Source organism: Alligator mississippiensis, chromosome 5 (genome assembly GCF_030867095.1).
Source record: "Alligator mississippiensis isolate rAllMis1 chromosome 5, rAllMis1, whole genome shotgun sequence".
NCBI classification, from domain to species: Eukaryota; Metazoa; Chordata; order Crocodylia; family Alligatoridae; genus Alligator; species Alligator mississippiensis.
The window spans coordinates 191185670-191204447 of NC_081828.1; the positions used below are offsets into that span (position 1 = coordinate 191185670).

The 18778-nt window shown below is 44.7% G+C and overlaps 1 long non-coding RNA gene across 4 annotated transcripts in view; it reads right to left on the minus strand.

The window, feature by feature from the left end:
• The window catches only part of LOC109285871 (uncharacterized), a 310547-nt gene that overhangs the window by 279785 nt on the left and 11984 nt on the right, over nucleotides 1–18778 (minus strand). For all 4 annotated transcript variants that reach the window (XR_002093776.2, XR_009462693.1, XR_009462692.1 and 1 more), the window contains exon 2: nucleotides 17769–17876. This is a non-coding gene — a long non-coding RNA (uncharacterized LOC109285871). The remainder of the gene's footprint in view (nucleotides 1–17768; nucleotides 17877–18778) is intronic.

Below are 18778 nucleotides of genomic sequence, written 5' to 3' on the forward strand. Positions count from 1 at the left end.
AGAGGATTAGAACTCCTGCCAGAGATTTATGCCTTCTTCTAGTTACAGTACTTTTGTCTCCAGTCTGGGATCTGTAGCCTCTTTACTGCTGGTGCCAAACACACCTTTATGATTGCCATGTTCTTTTGTGAGTCAACAGCCCTCAAAGGCTAGAAGTGAAACAATAGAGGCCAAAGCACAAACACTCTTTTAGGGCAGACAGGAGGAAGGATATGTATGCATACTTTGGCAAAGGGTGGGTTCTCACAAATCTGCCAAAAGAATAGTAGCCACGTGGGAAAGAAAGAGCAGGTCACATCAGCTCCTGGAAGAAACCAGGTCCCTGAAAATGGTGCCCGTCATCCCAATGAAACAATGTGCCAAGCCAATAACAGATTCCATGCAAAGCTGTATTCATTACCAAGTACTAGCTGCCAGCAAGAGTAGTGACAGAAATCATAGCAGACTTTAAAGTATGGAAACTCACAGATCCAAGCAACTTGTGAAACGTGCTCCTCCAACTGGCAAAACTAAAGAAAGGAGGAAGACATAGCTCCTTCTGGCACAATTTCAAAATAAGGCTGGGGCTACCTATATGTTCTACCCTGAGTTAAACCCAAAGGTATGAACTATGTCAGCAAATGTCATTTTCAAAGGACCCTACAGATGTTAATTTAGCCACCCAACATCTCCTGAAGAAAGTAGTTATTTTTACCCCATTTTCCAGATGGTTAATGTGAGGCATGGAGGGCCTGGCTACTTAGATTCAAGCCATGGGAGGAGTCCGTGACACTCAACAGATGGGCTCAACCCACCAAAGCATGGGTCTTGGGTCATGTACTACATGTGGAGTAATAGCGTGTAAACCTAAACTGGCTCTATGAAAAGACCTCTTTAGAGATGTGGTGACTGAAACTAGCATTCTGGCTATGCGCCAGACTGATCGTCACTGCCTCCTCCAAATTATTCCCTCCTGTACTCTACATTTTTCCCTTCCAACTTTCTTCATATTTCTATGCTTCTCTTTTTCTTTGAGGCAAAACAAGACCACGAATAAAGCTAGAAGAGAAAAGGATAACACATTTAGTTTTAAAGCCTGACAGGGTATCCTACAGGAAAGTTACTAAAGTTCACTTACTGATAGAACCAGTAGAGTTACAACAGGTTTGCATTTGGCCCTGTGATTACAACCATGTAATTGTGCTTTATAGACCACTGTGTTTTACATACACAGCTACAAACTGTAGATACCAGGCAAGACTTTTGCCTTCCTCTGGACCTATTTATAAGAAGGGATGGGGGGAGCAAGAACTGTCTCCAGAAAAGGAGTCAGGCACACATCTGGCCCTTTACACTTCTAGCCAGCAAATAGGGATGTCTAATGATGATGCATGAGGTGGGATAAGGCAGAAGCCATAACTCCATTCCACCTCCGCGCACCTGGCCAAGCAGAGCTGGCTCCTAGATAAAAGCACACTGCTGGAAAAAGGCAATTTCATCAGTGCCGTTCACAAAGAAACATAACTCCATAAGTGATTTTGTCTTGGCCTGACTGGTCCAGGTCTGAAGGGGAAGGGGTGGATAATGTGATGGAGCAAGCTGCCCCTGGGAATAAGAGTCCTTAAGAGGTGGAGGCATTCCAGCACTGCTAAAGATGAAAGCTGGAGAACGAGACGCCGACCACTGGCTGAACATTTCCTCCCTCTTTCCTTTCATCAGCCCTTATACATTACTGAAAGCAGAGACCCGGGTACTCCTGCCTTTGGGGAGTATCTTTTTGCCTCAAGAGTTTTCTTTGAAACCAGCAGAAGTCTGCAGTACCTGCTGATAGACTCCAGCTAAAGTCACGTGAGGGGACTGCAAATGTTGCTATTTATTATGCCCTTGCATACAGCATCCCCTGGCGCTAGGAATGCAGCGCTGCTACCAGAGAGAAGAGGTCACGTAACTGCCTGGTGCAAATTTCACTGTCAGCAATTGTTCTAAATAAACCCTGTTCACTGTCCTGGTCTGTATGGCTGATTGCGTTGGCCCTTTATTTCCTCTTTGAAAGAAGAAGCAAAAATCACAAATTATTTTTATTGCTTAAACCAAACACGCATACCAAGAAAGGGAGTGGAGGGAAAACACTGCAGACAAGAAACTGTGAAATGGCGTGGAGTCTAAACAAAGCCTGAAATCTCTGTCCCTTCAAACTGCTTCACATCAATACTCCTCTCTTCCCTGCCTACAACTGTGCTCTCCAAATATTTTCTCCCCCTTTCCAGGAATGCTTCTTAGGTGTTAATGCCTTTTCCTCTAAGGCACAGCTACTGCCTTTGCTCCATCTAATATAGGAACTAGGAGGAGGGGAGCAGCACAGCCTAGGGGAGTGTGATATTGTGCATTGTTAATAGTTCCAGCTTGCTACAGTCCACAGTTAATTGGTTGGCCAAGGGGCAGCACACAAGAGGTCATTTCAAGGGTAACATGGGGCTCCTGGGGAGGGGGAACAATTCTGGGCTGGGGGGTGCTTAGAAGCTCTGTCCAAGTTCACACTCAAACCTCGCGTCACATTCTTGGCACAGGCACATTTAAAACTGAGCTTCCTTGACTATGGACAATATTAACTTTATAAATCAAATTAATTCAGTTTGTGTGGGGTGGATAGAAACGTGCTAAATTAAAATACAGTAATGTTGTCAAGTACAGCAGACTCCTCATTGCTTTTGTTTTTCCCTTGCTCTCCGATTCATTTGAATCTATAACTCACATTCCCTATGCTGTAGGGTACCTCAGTGATTCTCAACCCTACAATGCCATGAGATCCTGTTAAAGGTCTCACAGGGCACCACACCATATTAGCGCTGTTAGGTGTGCAAAGACCTACACACAATTCACAAGGTAAACCCAGAAATTTCACATCGAAATCCACAGCATCAAAAGCATTCTGCCCTGTTGTAGCCTTTGAGTTCTTTGTAACAGAAGAACTGCTCTATTTTTCGGTAGTCAAAAAAGAAGTGAAAGCTGAGAGTTGGCATTCTCCAGCTGAGTCTAAGAAGGCTGAGAATCACTACCGTATGCAGAGAAGAGCAGATCCTGAAAAAGTCCCTTAACTCTGAGGCCAACAACCTTTTTCAAGTTGTGGATTGGAACAACCCAGCTCCAGTCCAATGTGGGCCAGGTAGATTTGGCAAAGCATCAGCAGTGTGAGGAAGTGAGAAATTGGGGCTTTTCCTGCATTCCTGCCACAGCTATAAAGCTGGGAGCTGTGCCCATAGCATTACTGCTTCTCCCAGCTCTCCACTCCCCAGCTGCAGTGCAAGTGCAGCTTCCAGCCAGTGGGGAGCTGTGGCGGGCCAGTAGTAACATGGACAAGGCTTCAGCTTCCCCAGGCCAGATGCAGCTCTCCTCCACCTGGGGCTGCACCCACACTACTCCTCTCCGTCCCCAGTGCAGGAGTAGCAGCTCCCCAGGGAACTACTGCTTCTCCCTTCCCCCTCCCCTACCTTGCCTGGCCCTGGCACAGGTACTCTCCTGCTGGAAGCTGCACTGCCTCAAGGAGGCAGGAGAGGGCAAAGGGAGGCAGGGAGAACTGGCAGTGACGGGCACAGCTTCCAGCTCTTGGGCCCTGGCACAACTCCTCACTGCTCAACCCCAACACAAGCACAGGCAAAACCGTGCGGCTCCATGGGCCAATCCAGTGGTTTTGTGGGCCAGATTCAGCCCGCAGACCACATGTTGACACCCAGGCCGTAACTGGTTCATGCCCCAGTTTCCTAGTGTGTACTCCATAGGATCTTGTGTGGCCTGCTTATTGATTACTACTGATAAAACTGCTCCAAGGCCGCTCGCTGAAAACTGCTCTAGAAGCAGAGTCTTGTTATTGTGTCTCCTTCATTTTCATGCATCTTTGCACTTCAGAGCTCTTGCCAGGAAGAGAGCCTGGTGTGCTCAAGTGCTGCAAGGAAGCCTGCTGTCATGGTCTGCCCAGCCCAACCAGCATGCAGGAAGTCTCCCAAGAAAGCTTATTTTCACAACATCCCAACAGATTGGCATATATCAGATGTGCTTATTTAAACCAATCCCAAGCCTTTGGAGAAACTTTTAGTGCTAATATCAATGCCCTTCCTTGTGTATTTGAACGGTGTAAGTTTACTTGCAAGGTTTTCGAAAACCATAGAGCAGTAAAGATTTGTTTACAGCTGTTATGGAGTAGATGCTGTTTTGTTTATTGTAATTCAAGCCAAGGAAATAATTCATAACAAATAACATAGTCCAATGCATTCATTTTCCAGGCATTAATTTACTTTACGACTTGCATCTCAGAAATCCACATTCCTTCACTGTAATCACTTATAATTATTAGTCAAATGAATGCAAAGCTGTTGGGAGGGAGGGTTGTGAGTTTTTCAGGAATCAGAATTTTTAAAAGTTTGAAATAAAAACCAGATATATAGCTGATTAAACACAAGGAAAGATGTTGGACAGTTCAACGTTTCACAATTCTATTTCAGACATCAACACTTTACTGAAGTCTCATATTCTTTTTTTTTTTTTTTTTTTACAGTTAACTGTCTTTAATCATTTGGCTTCATACAGACATTACAGCTGGAAGTTCAAGGGGTTACATCGGGGCAAAAATTGTTCCCCAAATTAACTCAGTAATTAAACAGGTACTGGGAGCCTGATCCAAGGTAAGTCAGGGTAGGGGGTGGGCCTGGCAGGATGGAGAGAGGCTAGTGGGGAGTTTGGGGGCCCTAGGAGGGCTGCACTTGGAACATGTACAGAAGTCCAACTAATTCAGTCTACCTACACCCAATCTAACTTAGTGCACCACCAAAGTACAATTAAACTTAGATCAGTTCAGCCATTTTTTCACTAATCTTATCTTCCTGGAACCTCTATATAGTTTGGACTTAAATCATCCTAACTAAGGATCTAAATGTAAGGTCCACACATGGGCAAACAGTTAGATCAGGTGGCCATTTTTAGTGTGATCTAACCTCCCTGAACATCTGTACACAGACTTAATACTGCTTTTTGAGCCAGATGAACTGCACATTACTTCTTAAACTCAGGTTCCTTATTCAAGTACTTATGGAAAGTTATTTCTTTTTAACTGCAATGCATCACTGCAAACTAAACTACATCAAGATACAGTTTAGTTTGCAACAATGCAAACTCATTTAAAATTGCCAAAACTCCTGTCATTAAGCCACACAAAGTGACATTTTCATCACATGTACATGATAACGGCATCACAGGTACAAGCGCCCTAGGCCTGCAAGCACATTCTCTAATGAATGAAATACTAAAACCACACGGTATTCACTAACTGTACTGAAGGTGCAGCTACATCAGAAAGATATATTCAACTTCACATATCTAAAATAAATGTATGTGCCTAAAAAAAAAAACAGCAAAAAGTTTGTCTGTTCAGCAAAACCAGAAGATGGGCAGATAGCCACAATGCTCAGCTCTGAAGTGCAGCTTTCTTAGCACAGTTGTCATGAGCTGATCTAGAATGCAAGTTATATCCTGCATGAGAAGATACAATCTACATTTCCCAGTGTGTTAATAACTTGACCTCCTCAAAAGGTCCTGCTGTGTGTACTGAAGCTGTCTATTAATTCCCTTGTGGACTGCTGGTTTTGGTATTTAATCTCCAGCAGGAATTTAAGAAGGTCAAAGTCCCCTTCTTTGAGGAATGCCATGGAAGTAATAAAACAAAGTAAGTTTGCCCCTCAAAGAGTTTGAAGTCTGGGAGCTATGTTGACAAGAGTCTTTTATACAGATATTAGAAAGAGGGTGGGAGGAAAGAAGAAAAAAAAAGGCAGAGGGTTACTGTAGTTTAACAAGTATAGGGTGAGAGGAGACAGTTAATATGTTCAAAGTTTCAACCTGTTGTGACATTTGATTTACATTAAAGAGACGTACCATATTAGGTCACATTCTATTCTCATGCTCATGTAATCCTACTGATTACAATAGGACTGCACAAATTTAACAGCAGGTAGAAACTGGTCTATTATGCTCATTAATCATTCAAATACAAGCAGCTATGTGCAAAAAAAGTTTACCAAAGGTAGTAGAAGAGGGATCTTGCTTGCATAATATTTTGGGATAATCCCTCAGAGAAGTTAACTAGATCCATTCAGAAGAATCTTACATCAATTTCCCATCATTGGATCAATTCTGAAATCCTTATGAAGGCAAAACACCCACTAACTTCATAGCAGGCTTCAAGGACTGAGAAAACAGAGTAGTATAATTGTTATAGCACTGATGGTCCAGGAAATGCACAAGAGGCAAAGGATTTTCTTTGTTAGGGTTTTTTGTTGTTTTTTTTTTGCGTGAGGAAAGGTTGTTGCATGGGGAGGCTGTATAGCTGGGAGAGATGTTGGACAAGTCATTAACCTGACCAAAAGCCTGCATTTCTCCTAACTATACAGTCAGTCTAATAAAAGATATAATAAAAAACCCTCAACCAGTGCTGTAGCAACGAAGTTTGGTGCCCAGGGCAAAGCCTGCAGTGGCAGCCTGCCCTCACCCCATGCACAGATCCAGGGGCACAACCCCCCATGCTTGTCCAGGTGTGCACACAGTGGCAGGAGCTGCCCTTCCCCCGTCCTCACACCCCCACCCCACCACCAACGAGCTGCTCACGACTATCCCACACCCTGACCCAGCTAGGCAGCGGCTGTTGGCACCCCTTTGCTTCAGCACCTGGGGTGGTCGCCCAGTTTGCACCCCCCCCCCCCCAACATTGCCCTCAACTCTCTAGAACTGGAGCCAGGTAATAAGACTCCATTTCTTAAGCATTAGAAATTATACATCATCTAATATTTGTTCTGTAATAAGGCGGCCTTGTATTTTGAGCTTTTACGTGATTTCTCATTGTCTATCCTACTGCCCAAGTGAATTTATATTTGTTTTTCAAAGTCACTCTCTCTGCACTCCCACACGCAGAAAATGCATGCGCTTGTTTGACTGACTTGGGATGGAGTCACTGAAACTGTGTGCACAAACTGAATGGCTGCAGCACGTAGCTTGTTCATGAACGAGTCACTTTGTGACTGGTTGTTCAAGTTGCATGGCATTTCAGTTCCCCAGCTGGATCACTAAAATCTTTATAAGCAGGAGGAGGAAAGGAAAGATGGGGTAAGATGGCTAGGTGAACACTTCTGGTAAGAACATGGATTCACATGAGAATTTATGGACTTTTATTCTTAGGGGAAAAACCTCCTTTCCTATTAACACTGGTATTCATGGAAGACTAACAGAAAATGCTGCAAATAAACAGTGAATTCATGTTGAGTGTATTTGGGCAAATGTTGGCCAATAGTCACAGCAGATCCTGCCAAGCTCAGTTTCGAAGGAGCCTGGGGGATGCTCAGCAGCTTGTCAGCCTTCCCTTCTGGTACAGGTGGAAACAGTGCGGTTCCTTTCTACTCCCAGAGCAGTAGGAAAGCAACATTCCAGGTTTTCATTCTCTGCTCGGCACTCTCCAGGGGCATGGAGATAATGGTTCACATTTCCCTTTTACTGCTGCTCCCATTTTATCAGCAGTAAGATACCATCAGTGACAAGTCAAGTGTTGGAAGATTTCTTTGACAGCCTGCTCAGCCATCTGATTACAGGGGCCTTCTCTTATCCAGCACCTCCGTTAGCTGATTACTTCAAAAGGACAGACCCTCTCTTCTCCCAGTCCTGCTGTCTAAATATCTTATTTTCTAGCTTTTTAAGATTCAGGGTCTACTTCTAACAGGGAGGCATATTTTTTTAAGTGCCATTACTGTCACTGTCTGTGCAGGACTGAACTTGAGAAAAAATCTGGGCTTCTGGCCTGATGATACCAAGTGTTGTGATGGGCAAGTCTTGTGGAATTTGAGGTTTTGTGGATCTCCTTTTTTTTTTTTCTCCTTTGTGTTCACAGGGCTCACAAAACTAACTCAAGTTCATGAACTCAAGTAATTTGAAACCAGGTTCCCCCCTCCAAAAACGTGATTCATTCCATTTAAAGGAATGCTCTCTAGTTAAATAGCCTGTGTTATTGTACATACATATGGCACATGTTACTGTACCGTGAGATAAAAGATCCAGCTCAGAATTCAGGACTCTCACTTGTGGCAGCGTATCAATGTGACTAGATATTTTTAGGAAATTCTGGCTTCAATAAAAGGACAAAACTTCCATTGATTGTGGGGCCAAGGGTTCAGCCTAAATTTATTTTTTCACTACAGTTTTTCCTCTCTTTTGTCACAGGACCTGTATTTGTTTTCCATCCTGCCCACTCGGAGTCTTATAAAAAGACAGCGCACACACGCACTTTTTCCTCAATTAGATCTTTTGTCTACCACTGTTCCATGCACACAGTCTCCCTTCAGTACAATCTGACCCGAGGAACACAAGTCAAACTTTAGCGCTCAAAATGTTTGAGTGCGCTCAAAGAGAGAGAAATAAACTGGCCCTGCTCTAATGGGAATGTCACTCTCCCTGTGGCTTTATAGCTCTTATCACTACTGTAGCCATGGAAAGCAGATGCCCTACCTACAGCCATAGAGCAGTCAGATCAAAGGGCAACTTCCTTACAGAAGGAACCAAATAATCGGCATGCAAAGTACACTGCATGTGTGTGACATTGTGTAAATACTAATAACAGTCCAAATGCATCAAAACTCTCCTTTAACCCATTAATGTTGAATCTTAATCTACAATAAGATTCCCAGAGTCATAGTCTCCCACCACTTAGGCCAGCTTTGTACTGCTCTGCCAATGAAAAGCAATGTTTGTGCTGGCCACAAGAGGACCACTTTGGTACAGAGGGATTCCTGAGGCTGTAGAATGGGCATAGCCAGTGAAAAGGGAACACAGCTTGGATTCTGTGGACATCAAAGTGGTTGCACTGTGATAACTGAAGGAAGAATTTCTGACTTTGGCTTGTAGTTCAACAGCAATTCATTTTACTATGATTACATATTTATCTTGCCATAGTACTAAGAGGCTCCAGGTAGGATCAGACACATTCAAATGGGAAATCTAACGTAGGTACTGCACGGACACACATGTGGACACATCCTGTATTCTTAAGTCTAGAAGAATTTTAATGAACTTGTATATCTACTATATTTTTACAAGAAATAAGTTGCCTCACTTAGTGCACTAGAAACCTTTTTTGTAGTCTTTGAATTCTAGGTCTTCAGTGTTGGAAATCAGGCTCAGCCTGTTTATTGAGGAAAAAAAAAATCAGTTCAGAATTCATAGATGATGCACTGTGATGCTCTGATAATACATAAGTGTTATTATACTACTGTAATATGCAAATATAACTTCCTGAGGTCTCCAATTCTTATAATTTATTGAAATCATGGAAGTCTACCTCTTCTTCGTTAATTGCTTATGTCAGTTGCTGCACAGTTAGTCACATGCAGCTCACAGTCTTTTGTCTGGCTACACAAAGCATGGGCAGCTATGTGCTAAGATTAACCCCAACTTACCTTACCTACAACTCACTAACTAAAGGGGGCAGCTCTGTAAGAGGCACCCTATAGCATGCATGGTTCATGGAGACTTTAGGCTCTGAAAAAGACAGCAGGTAACTGTGAGAAAATTTTATCATCATGGAGGACAGCTGGTACAGGCTGACTGCTACTAAAAAGAGAAGGTGCCCTGAGAACTGCCATCCTACCAGCCAGGCATATTAAGTGATAAATGCAGTGTGCTTCAAACTGCGCTCTTCTCAAACTTGTTTCAAGTATCTGGGTTATCAGGGTACTGACATCATAAATGTAAACTGCAAATGGAATGTCAAACACCAGCCCTATTCTGCAAAACATCACTGACATGTTTGGGGGTAAGGAGGATCCGACTGATAATTCCCAGCTATTAAACTGCTGGGGAGTGATCAGAATAAAGAACAGCATTTGAAATTAACTTAAAGCCCCCTCTTTAGAAGGGTTAAGGTCACATTTTCCTTCTCTGCTCAGTCTTGTTTTAGAGAAGTACAACTCCTTCTACTTTATGAAACAGGTTAAAAAGAAGAACTAGAGGCATTTGGATTAATGTACAAGAACAGAGGGATTAAGAGGCCCAGTCAATTAAGGTGATCCCTTTAAGGCTCTGGCCTTTCACCTCCAGGGCTTGGTTTTAACTCTTGCTCAAGCTGATGTGACTAAATTCATTCTAATCTGACAGTTGACATAGGTCAGAAGTTAAATGTGTTCAAGCAGTAAAAGGCAAGATTCTCATGAGCCGAATCTCTGATATATTAGAGACAGAAATTACATTGACAAACTTACAGAGTAGCAGGGAAAGCCAGCATGCCTTCACTACTATCTTGCTCATCCACAAATATTTCTCTTCTAGATATTTTAAACATTCATCATAGTGACATTATGGCCTACAAGCCAAAGTCATCTGTTCAGCACACTGATGCAACCTTAATACAGGGAGATAACATTAGTATAAGAGAAAGGGAAGTGTGACCCCCAACTCTCAAACCAGTAGAATCCCAGGGATTATTACACCCTATCAGGTAAGATTTTAGTTGGTAGTTTATTATTTAATAATTTATTTCAGTGGCCATCAAGAGGCCTGATCTGGAGTGGAGCTTTAATGTAATAGACAGTATAAAAACATAAGTATGGATGCGATGCTCCCAAAGAGCTAAGGGAGCGGGGGAGCAAGACTTCAGGAATGAGGGAAAGGGACACCCACAGGTATTATACCATTACCCACATTTTACCAGCCTGAGCTACCCACAGCTATGCCATTCCTTACACACAAATAAGCATTATGGTGGACACAGGAGTTGCTTATGAACCATAACCATGCAGTAAAGAATGGTGGGCCATGATCTCTACTTTTCCAGCACATTCCTGTGCTGACTGGTTTCTAAGCAAAAGGTTTCTAAACAATTGTTACTCTTCATTATTCATTCTTCTTTCTCTCCAATTTTCCCAGTACAACCAACTCGATAGCTGAAAGACAGACTGAAAGCAATCATCAGACCTCTGTAGGGCAGGTAACAGTCTGCTCCTTGCCACCGACTTCTTGTTCTTACAGTTTCAAATAAGTAAAGCATTCTTACTTCTGGTTGAGTCACGTCTGATGACATCTATAATAGCTACTGCATCCCAGCCCAACTGTGGCAATTTTGAACCTGATCGATTAAAATGATCCCTACATTTGAGTAACGTATGCAGCTGGTAACTGTAAGAAAACTGCTCAACACTCAGGATAATTGTGGTAATCTTATTCCTAGGCATAAAAACCAGACACACGGGCTGTTACAAGGATGATGCAAAGAACTAGTTACAAGATATGGTTACTAGCTACCCAATATTCTCTTCCAATCCCTAGAACAGGGGTGAGCAAAATACGGCCTGCCAAGGGATTTTATCTGGCCTGCAACTGGCCCCTCAGCCCTGCACAGCCCAGGCACAGAAGGCAGCCCAGGCCATGACGCATGCAGCTGGTCCCAACACCCCTGGCATGCAGCACGGTTTGGGCAGCACAGAGGCAGGACTCTGCTTCCTGGCAGCCTCAGTGGTGGCAGAGCCTCCTTCTACCTGCTGCCACTTGTGTCACCGCTGCCACGGGACTCAGCCCTTGGCACGCTGGCCTATCCATACCACACCCACCACTGAGGGCACCAGACAGAGCCAGAGGACAGGATCTCCACAGAGACTGGCCAGGGCCCCTGAGGGCAGGGCACACCCGGCCAGGATGTTGGGATGGGGCCACATGTTGGCAGGCTGGGAGTGGTGTCCAGGAGTGGGACAGGCAGGCTGGGGTCAGGGCTGAGATACAATCCATTCCCCATATGACAGATTGTGACTGGCTCAACCCAGGAGTGGGGGGTGACCTAGCCCCTGCTGCCCCCATCCCAGCACAGACATATGCAGGCAGCCTCAGTTCAGTGAGGCTACAGAGAAGTGAAGTCCAGCAGCACAGGGCAGTCCCAGTGGATCGTGACTACATTAGGCTGCCCCACACTGCTCTGCAGCCATGCTGTACTAGGGCTGTCTGCCCCCACCTGTGCTGGGGCAGAAGCAGCGGGAGCTGGGCCACAGGCAGGCACTCCACCCCACTCCTAGATTGTGCTGGGCACAACCCATCATGCAGGGAGTGAATCACAGCTTGGCCCCAGTCCCACCCACCCATCCCACTCTGGGATGCCACTCCCCACCTGCCCACAGCTCCATCCCCTCCGCTTGGATGAGCTTGTCCTGCCCACGAGGGTCCCAGGCCAGTCGAGGAATCTACCACTTAAGGAGTTTTGGTGAGCTCTTGCAGGGTGGGTGGGAGGAGCTGATCTGGAGCAGGGTGGCAGGGACGGGGGCAAAGTCCTGCACTGAGGGTGAAACAATCCCATGTACCAGTACAGATTGGGGACCAGCTGGCTAACTAGAAGCTCTGCAGAAAAGGACCTAGGGATTACAATGAACAAGAAGCTGAATATAAGTCAACAGCGCACCCTTGTTGTGAAGAAAGCTAATGGCATAATGGGCTGCATTAGTTGAAGTGTTGCCAGCAGATAAAGGGAAGTGATTATTCCCCTCAACTCGGTACTGGTGAGGCCACATCTGGAGTACTGATGTGGAGTACTGTGTCCAGTTTTCCTCCCCCACCCCACTACCGAAAGGATGTAAATAAATTAGAGTCCAGCAGATGGCAGTGAAAATGGTTCAGGGGCTGGGGAACATGATTTATGAAGATACTGAGGGAGACTCGATCCTTTTTTTTTTCCCCCCCCAGCAGTCTGCCCACCTCTCCCGTGGCTGGGGAATAAGCTGCCAGCAAGCCAAATGGCCCCTGAGCTGCGGAGAGCCCCGGTTCTTCCCTCCACAGTGGCAGCACCCTTTGTATCTTATTTAGTCTGGAGAACAGAAAACTGAGGAGGGACTTAATAGCAGTCTTCAACCACTTGAAGGGTGGTTCCAAAGTCTGGATGAGTTTCTCACATCCAAAGAGGATGGAGTGAAACTGTTTTCAGAGGTAGCAGATAACAGAACAAGAATCAATGGTCTCAACTTGTAGCAAAGGAAGTTTAGGTTACACATTAGGAAAACTCTCTCACTAAAAGGGTAGTAAAGCACTGAAACAAGCTGCCTAGAGAGACTGTGGAATCTCCAACCTTAGAGGTTTTAAGATGTGGGTAGACAAAGCTTTGGCTGGGTTGATATAGTAGGGGATGGTCCTACTTTGAGTAGGGGGTTGGACTCAATGACTTTCTGAGGTCTCTTGCAACCCTAATTTTCTATGCTTGTATGAATCTAGTGTCAAATGCTGGGAGGAGGGGTTTCTTCCAATTCTTCTATTCTTCTGTGGTACATCTCAGTTGGTGGTAGTTGTAGATACATTACAGAACTAGAGTTTCAGATCAGTGTTCAGAAAGTGCAATGGGCTGCTTGTCCCAAGGTAACAGAGGTGGCTTGGCCAATGAGGTCTGGCCTGAAAGCATTTTCTCTTCATATTAGGGCCAAATGTACCCAAACTTCAGAGTCTGTCAATAGGCAAGGATATCACATGCTCTGCAAATACCAAAACACAGCAGCATTTATGCTAGAAAATACTGCTGAGTAGTAGAATGTAAGTAAAACAGAAATGCCAAATAAATGGTTATGTTTCCCAATCGTTATTTATTAGCCTTTTTGCCAACAACCTACACCTACTCTACTAGCTGGTTTTTTTCTCATACTTTTTTTTTTTAATCTGAGGGAATAGATGCATGCAAAGTGTGCTGTTAAACCAAATCCAGCTCTTACCCCAAATGTTTTTATTTCCAGTAATACTCAGGAAATTGGCTTGTAATCATCTGCAGCAATCAATGCTCTGCTGAAACTGCTTCACTGAAACTACTCCATGTTACAAGTTAACTGAGGTTACGCTTTCCATGAAAGCGCTTTAAGTCGATTCATTTTGCATGCAGTGCAGTCATATGTACATAAACACTTTCTTCCTAATTCCTACCAGTTGCTTGCTTTAGAAGCATTGCTGATCCTTTACTTGCAATTATGTTCAACTACAACTCAAAGGAGGAAGTTTTGAAACACCAGTTTCCTGATGCCTGAAAAGCTTCATAGTTCAAACAGTTGGACTTTTGTCTTTCCACTTCTGGAATCACAGTTTAACGGTATTCTTTAAATAAACTAATTCCAGAGGGCTCATTCTGGGGTGATTACAAGGCTCAAAGATACCACTGGCAACACTGACCCAATACAATGACGTAACAGGATGTTTCTCAATGCCAGCTGGTAATGCAGGTTGTGGAGCCCACTTAAAACACTAGTATTCTGCCTTACTGACCCATTAAGAGGCAAATCTTTTCCCAAAGGAACAACTACATTCTGTCCCCAGAATGTAAGCATGGGGCCATAGCCTCAGATCTGGAATAACCACTTCTTCAGCCCTACTGTCTCTTGTTATGCAAGAATCAATGCCAAGTATTTTAAGACAGCTCAAACAGAGACATTGGCCTTACATTACCCCAAATTGCTGCTGTGTGCATCTCCACAGAAAGCCTTCACAGCTTCCTCAAATGTAGGAGAAGTTGCTTCCCTTTCATGGACATTAAATCCAGCTCCTTGTTTATTCCCAGAAACAAAACAAGTGAGGCTCCCATTCAGGCTAGGCCTTTTGTTGCTTAGAGAGAGTACTGGGGTTTAGACTAGCTGAAGCACTACCTAAAAGATGTTTTCCTAACTCTACATTATAAGATTCAGGCCAGGAGCTGAGGGACTCTGGATGTCCAACACAAGTCACAGTCAGTGAAGAATAAGGCTTCCCTTCTCAGTTCTCAAAATGATCTAACCATTAAGATCTCCAAAACACATTTGTACACAAGAGGCCACATGTAGGAGGGCCCAACCATCAGAAGAAAGTTTGACTTGTTGCTTCAGTATTATAAAAAAAAAAAAAAAAAGGAAGAAGACTGACAAAAACATTCTTCCTGCATGATCCAGATGTGGGGAACAGAGCCACTGTGGCTGGAATGGATTTGCATCCGCCTCCCCGTCCCACCAACACACTCAGCACATGGTCAAAACTATTCTCTACCTAATACCATTAACTATCAAGACCCCTCCATTTCTCTAGTAGGTTCACATCTGAAGATCCTGTCCTTCTTCAATCTGCCAAACAATTCTGACGTTAAACTTTTAATTCACCTTCCCCACCCCCAAAAGACTTCACTTACATGCTGGTTGAAGAATAAAAAGGTCTTGTGTTAAGATCTCACAAGATCTGTGTGTAGGCTCATTTGAGGCAGATGCACATAACCTCTATACACAGATTTGCTTTAGAAGCCACCCACATCCTTGGACATGAATCATTTGCACATATATTGTTTTCCCCACATTTAGAAACTGAGATTTGTCTGGGAAAGCAGGGGGTGGAAAGTGGGGGGATTTTCAAATGTGCCCACAGATGGAAAGCACAGATAAAACTTGGGTAGGTGGGGAGGGGTTTGGGGCCTATGCATTTTGTTGCTCATGAAGCAAGTTTTGGATTGATGTTAGAGTTGGCCAAGGAGTTTGATTTCCTTCCCCCCACCTCACAAGACTCTCCCCTCCCTCTCTCCTTTAAAAAACACAGGTGGTTAATACTGAATCACTTGCTTTCATGGGGCACTTGTACCTGTGATGACATTAACATGTACACGAGACGAAAATGTCATTTTGTGTGGCTTAATGGCATCACACTGTACACATGCAAGAGTTTTTGGGGGTTTAAATATCTTTGCATCATTGTAAACTAAACTACATCCAAATGCAGTTTAATTTGTAAAGATGCACTGTAGCTGTCAGCTTGCCCCCCAGCCATGGGAGAGGTGGGCAGGCGCCACAGAAAAAAAAGGATTGGGCCCGTTGCTGCTTCTGCCTTCAGTGAGCACCCACTGAAAGCAGAAAGGGAGAGGGACCTGATCCTTTTTTTTCCCACCCCCAGCAGTCTGCCCACCTCTCCCGTGGCTGGGGAATAAGCTGCCAGCAAGCCAAATGGCCCCTGAGCTGCGGAGGGCCCCGGTTCTTCCCTCCACAGTGGCAGCACCCCTTGGGGCTGCCTGGGTGGACTGTTAGTGGGCCGGGTGCTGCCCCAGCTCAGAGGCTGTGCCCGACCCAATCCAACTCTTCCCCAACCCCAAGCTGACTGGGGTAGCACCTGACTCACTGGCAGCTCTCCCAGGCAGTCCCAGGGGGTGCCACTGCCACAAAGGGAAGAACCAGAGCCCCCCACAACTCCGGGACTGCTTGTCCCCGGCTGTGGGCAGGCTCCAAAAAAAAAAAGATCTGGCCCTTAGCCATAATGTGAAAACATGAAAAATTGAAACAGTGGTTTTCAATTAAAACCCATCATTTCAATTTATGGGGCACAGAATGCAGCCTTGGGGATTAAACCCCTGTCATATGTACAAGCACCCATAGATTGCTTTCAGTGCTATGATATTTTCCAGTATCAAGAGACTGGAGTTTCCAGGAGTTGACTAGAAGCTTCTCGCTCTGTGTTTGTTTTTTGTTGTTTGAATTAAAATGCTTTAGAGAAAAGTATATTCAAACTAGAGCATAAAAATCCTCAGGAACAGCCTCTAAAATGACAAGCTTGGTGTATTATAGAAATGCATGGAGACATTCAAAGGAAGCCTTTACCTCTGGCTTTGCCATGGAAATAACGGGGAATGTCAGCCACATGCTGGGGTTCTAAATACAGCTACAGATAGCCATCAGAAAATGAAATTTAGAATGGTCTCCTGGTGAGTATCTGCCAACCCATCATCTTTACTGAAAGCAATGCACAGTTTATTTTAGTGTCTAAACAATATCACAAGGTTCATTAGCAGTAGTACAGTACTACAAAAATATACCCTTTAAACCAGTACATTTACTGTTCAGCAGGCTTTCCTGTACGATCTTTTGAAAGTATGTTAAACAAACAGCTGCTGAAGAAAAGAAAAGACACAAATCCAAGAGATGAATACAGTCTGTTCTGAACTAAACGGTGATATGCTGCATAGAGGATACGTAATCTAAAAATACACCTGTTGAATAAATGGATAAGCAATGAGAACAAAAAGCAGCACTGCCTGCAACCACCCGAGATACTTGCAGCACACACACTTAAGAGATGGATTTGCATAGCAAAACAGAAACGTAGATTATTCAAAAAGGAACGAAAGGATTACTTAAGAGAGGAACATGCCATGATAATGTGCACTACATTTATCATGCATAAGTGGAGGTATTCCATCCAGGACCCAATCCCACAGCTGCATTTTCTATGCAAGTAAGGGGCTAACACAAGAGGACTACTTGGGTTTGCAATATCAGGTCCCATGTTATGCGGCAGATACTTAGGTTAGTATCCGGTTTAATCCCAGCATTTTTTCACAAAGACATGGATGAACATTAGGAAGACAGACTAGCCCACTTCAGCAAGTTTTAAGTTTGTGGAACTATTTGGAGGCCTTCAAGTGCTTGCTGTCAGTAGGTCCAGGTCCTACAGTCAGGACCTGCTTGGGAACAGCTCTTGAAAACACCTGGTTTGTTTAAGCGAATGCTTCTATCAACATTGGTTTTGTGTTTCCGAATGTATGTAAAAGAAACAACATCCTTCCCATGGCACAGAGGAAGTCTCTCTTACCACCATTCATACATCAGAGGAGATAAAAATGCAAATTTTGCATTTAAGTACAGTAATATCTTTAGGACTGTAGGTGCTCAGTACACAAGTAGTGGAAAAAATAGCTCAATTTCAATTCAATCGCAATAAAATGAGCTTGAATCTGTGATTAGACTTGTAGGGAGACTCACCCCTTCCTCAGAAAACTGATGTTGCAGCATTGCCACCTCAGTCTGTTCCTCAAGGCTCCCGTGGTTTGGGACGTGACTGACCAAAGCATACTTGCATCCTCTTCCCTTCTGGAATAAACAAAGTAAATAAAACCAAGTCTACACCAAACATCTGATGCAAGAAATCTTCAACCTCTTGAGGGGTCTCAGATCCCTGTGCCAGTAGCACAGGTTAATATTCATTTTAACCACTCTTGCCTCCTCACAGTTATGTGGGACACTGTGGCAAATCTGCCTCAGTTTCCCCATTGCCATTCCCCAACTGCTGGCTTGTTCTCACCTGTAGCCAGCTCTTGCATAGCCTCTTCCTTCTCTGGATAGTACTCACCAGTCTGTCCTTCAGTCATTAATGCTCCCTTCCCTGGATTCCAGCCCAGGACCCTATGCAAAGCAGGCAGGGCCATTTTCCCCCTCACTTTTTCCTCCTCTGCTTCCACACACCCACCCACAAACCCACCTAATAAACCCCACCCCCAACAAACCTTCCCCTCCAAACTACACATTTCCCCCCCACAAATCTCATACCCTGTGTGCCCAGCTGCCAGATGGGATGGGACGGGACCTGCTGACAGGAGCCGCAGCTTCAGGGGCAACTGCCACACTGCAGCCCTGCCCCGTGCCCACCCCAGTGCTGGGAGATGTGGCCCCAGCTTGGGGGGCTCCTAGTCTCCTAGCTCCCACTTGGAGGGTGTGATGGGCTGGGGGGAGGGAAGGGAAGGGGGAGGTGGCAGCAGGGGTGTGTGCGTGAGAGAGAGATGGGGGTCAGGGGTGGGGGGACTGCTCCAGGTAGGAGAGGCCACCAGAGCATTTACGTACCAGCCGGACGCACCGCTCATCTTGTGTATATTCTGGGTAATGTATGTTGTAACCATCTTGCTTGCTTTGCCTGCACTGCTCTTATTTCCTATCACTGTGGATCAACAACATTTGCCAGAGGAGTTGTGGTCCGTCTGAAGGATGTGCTTGCCTGG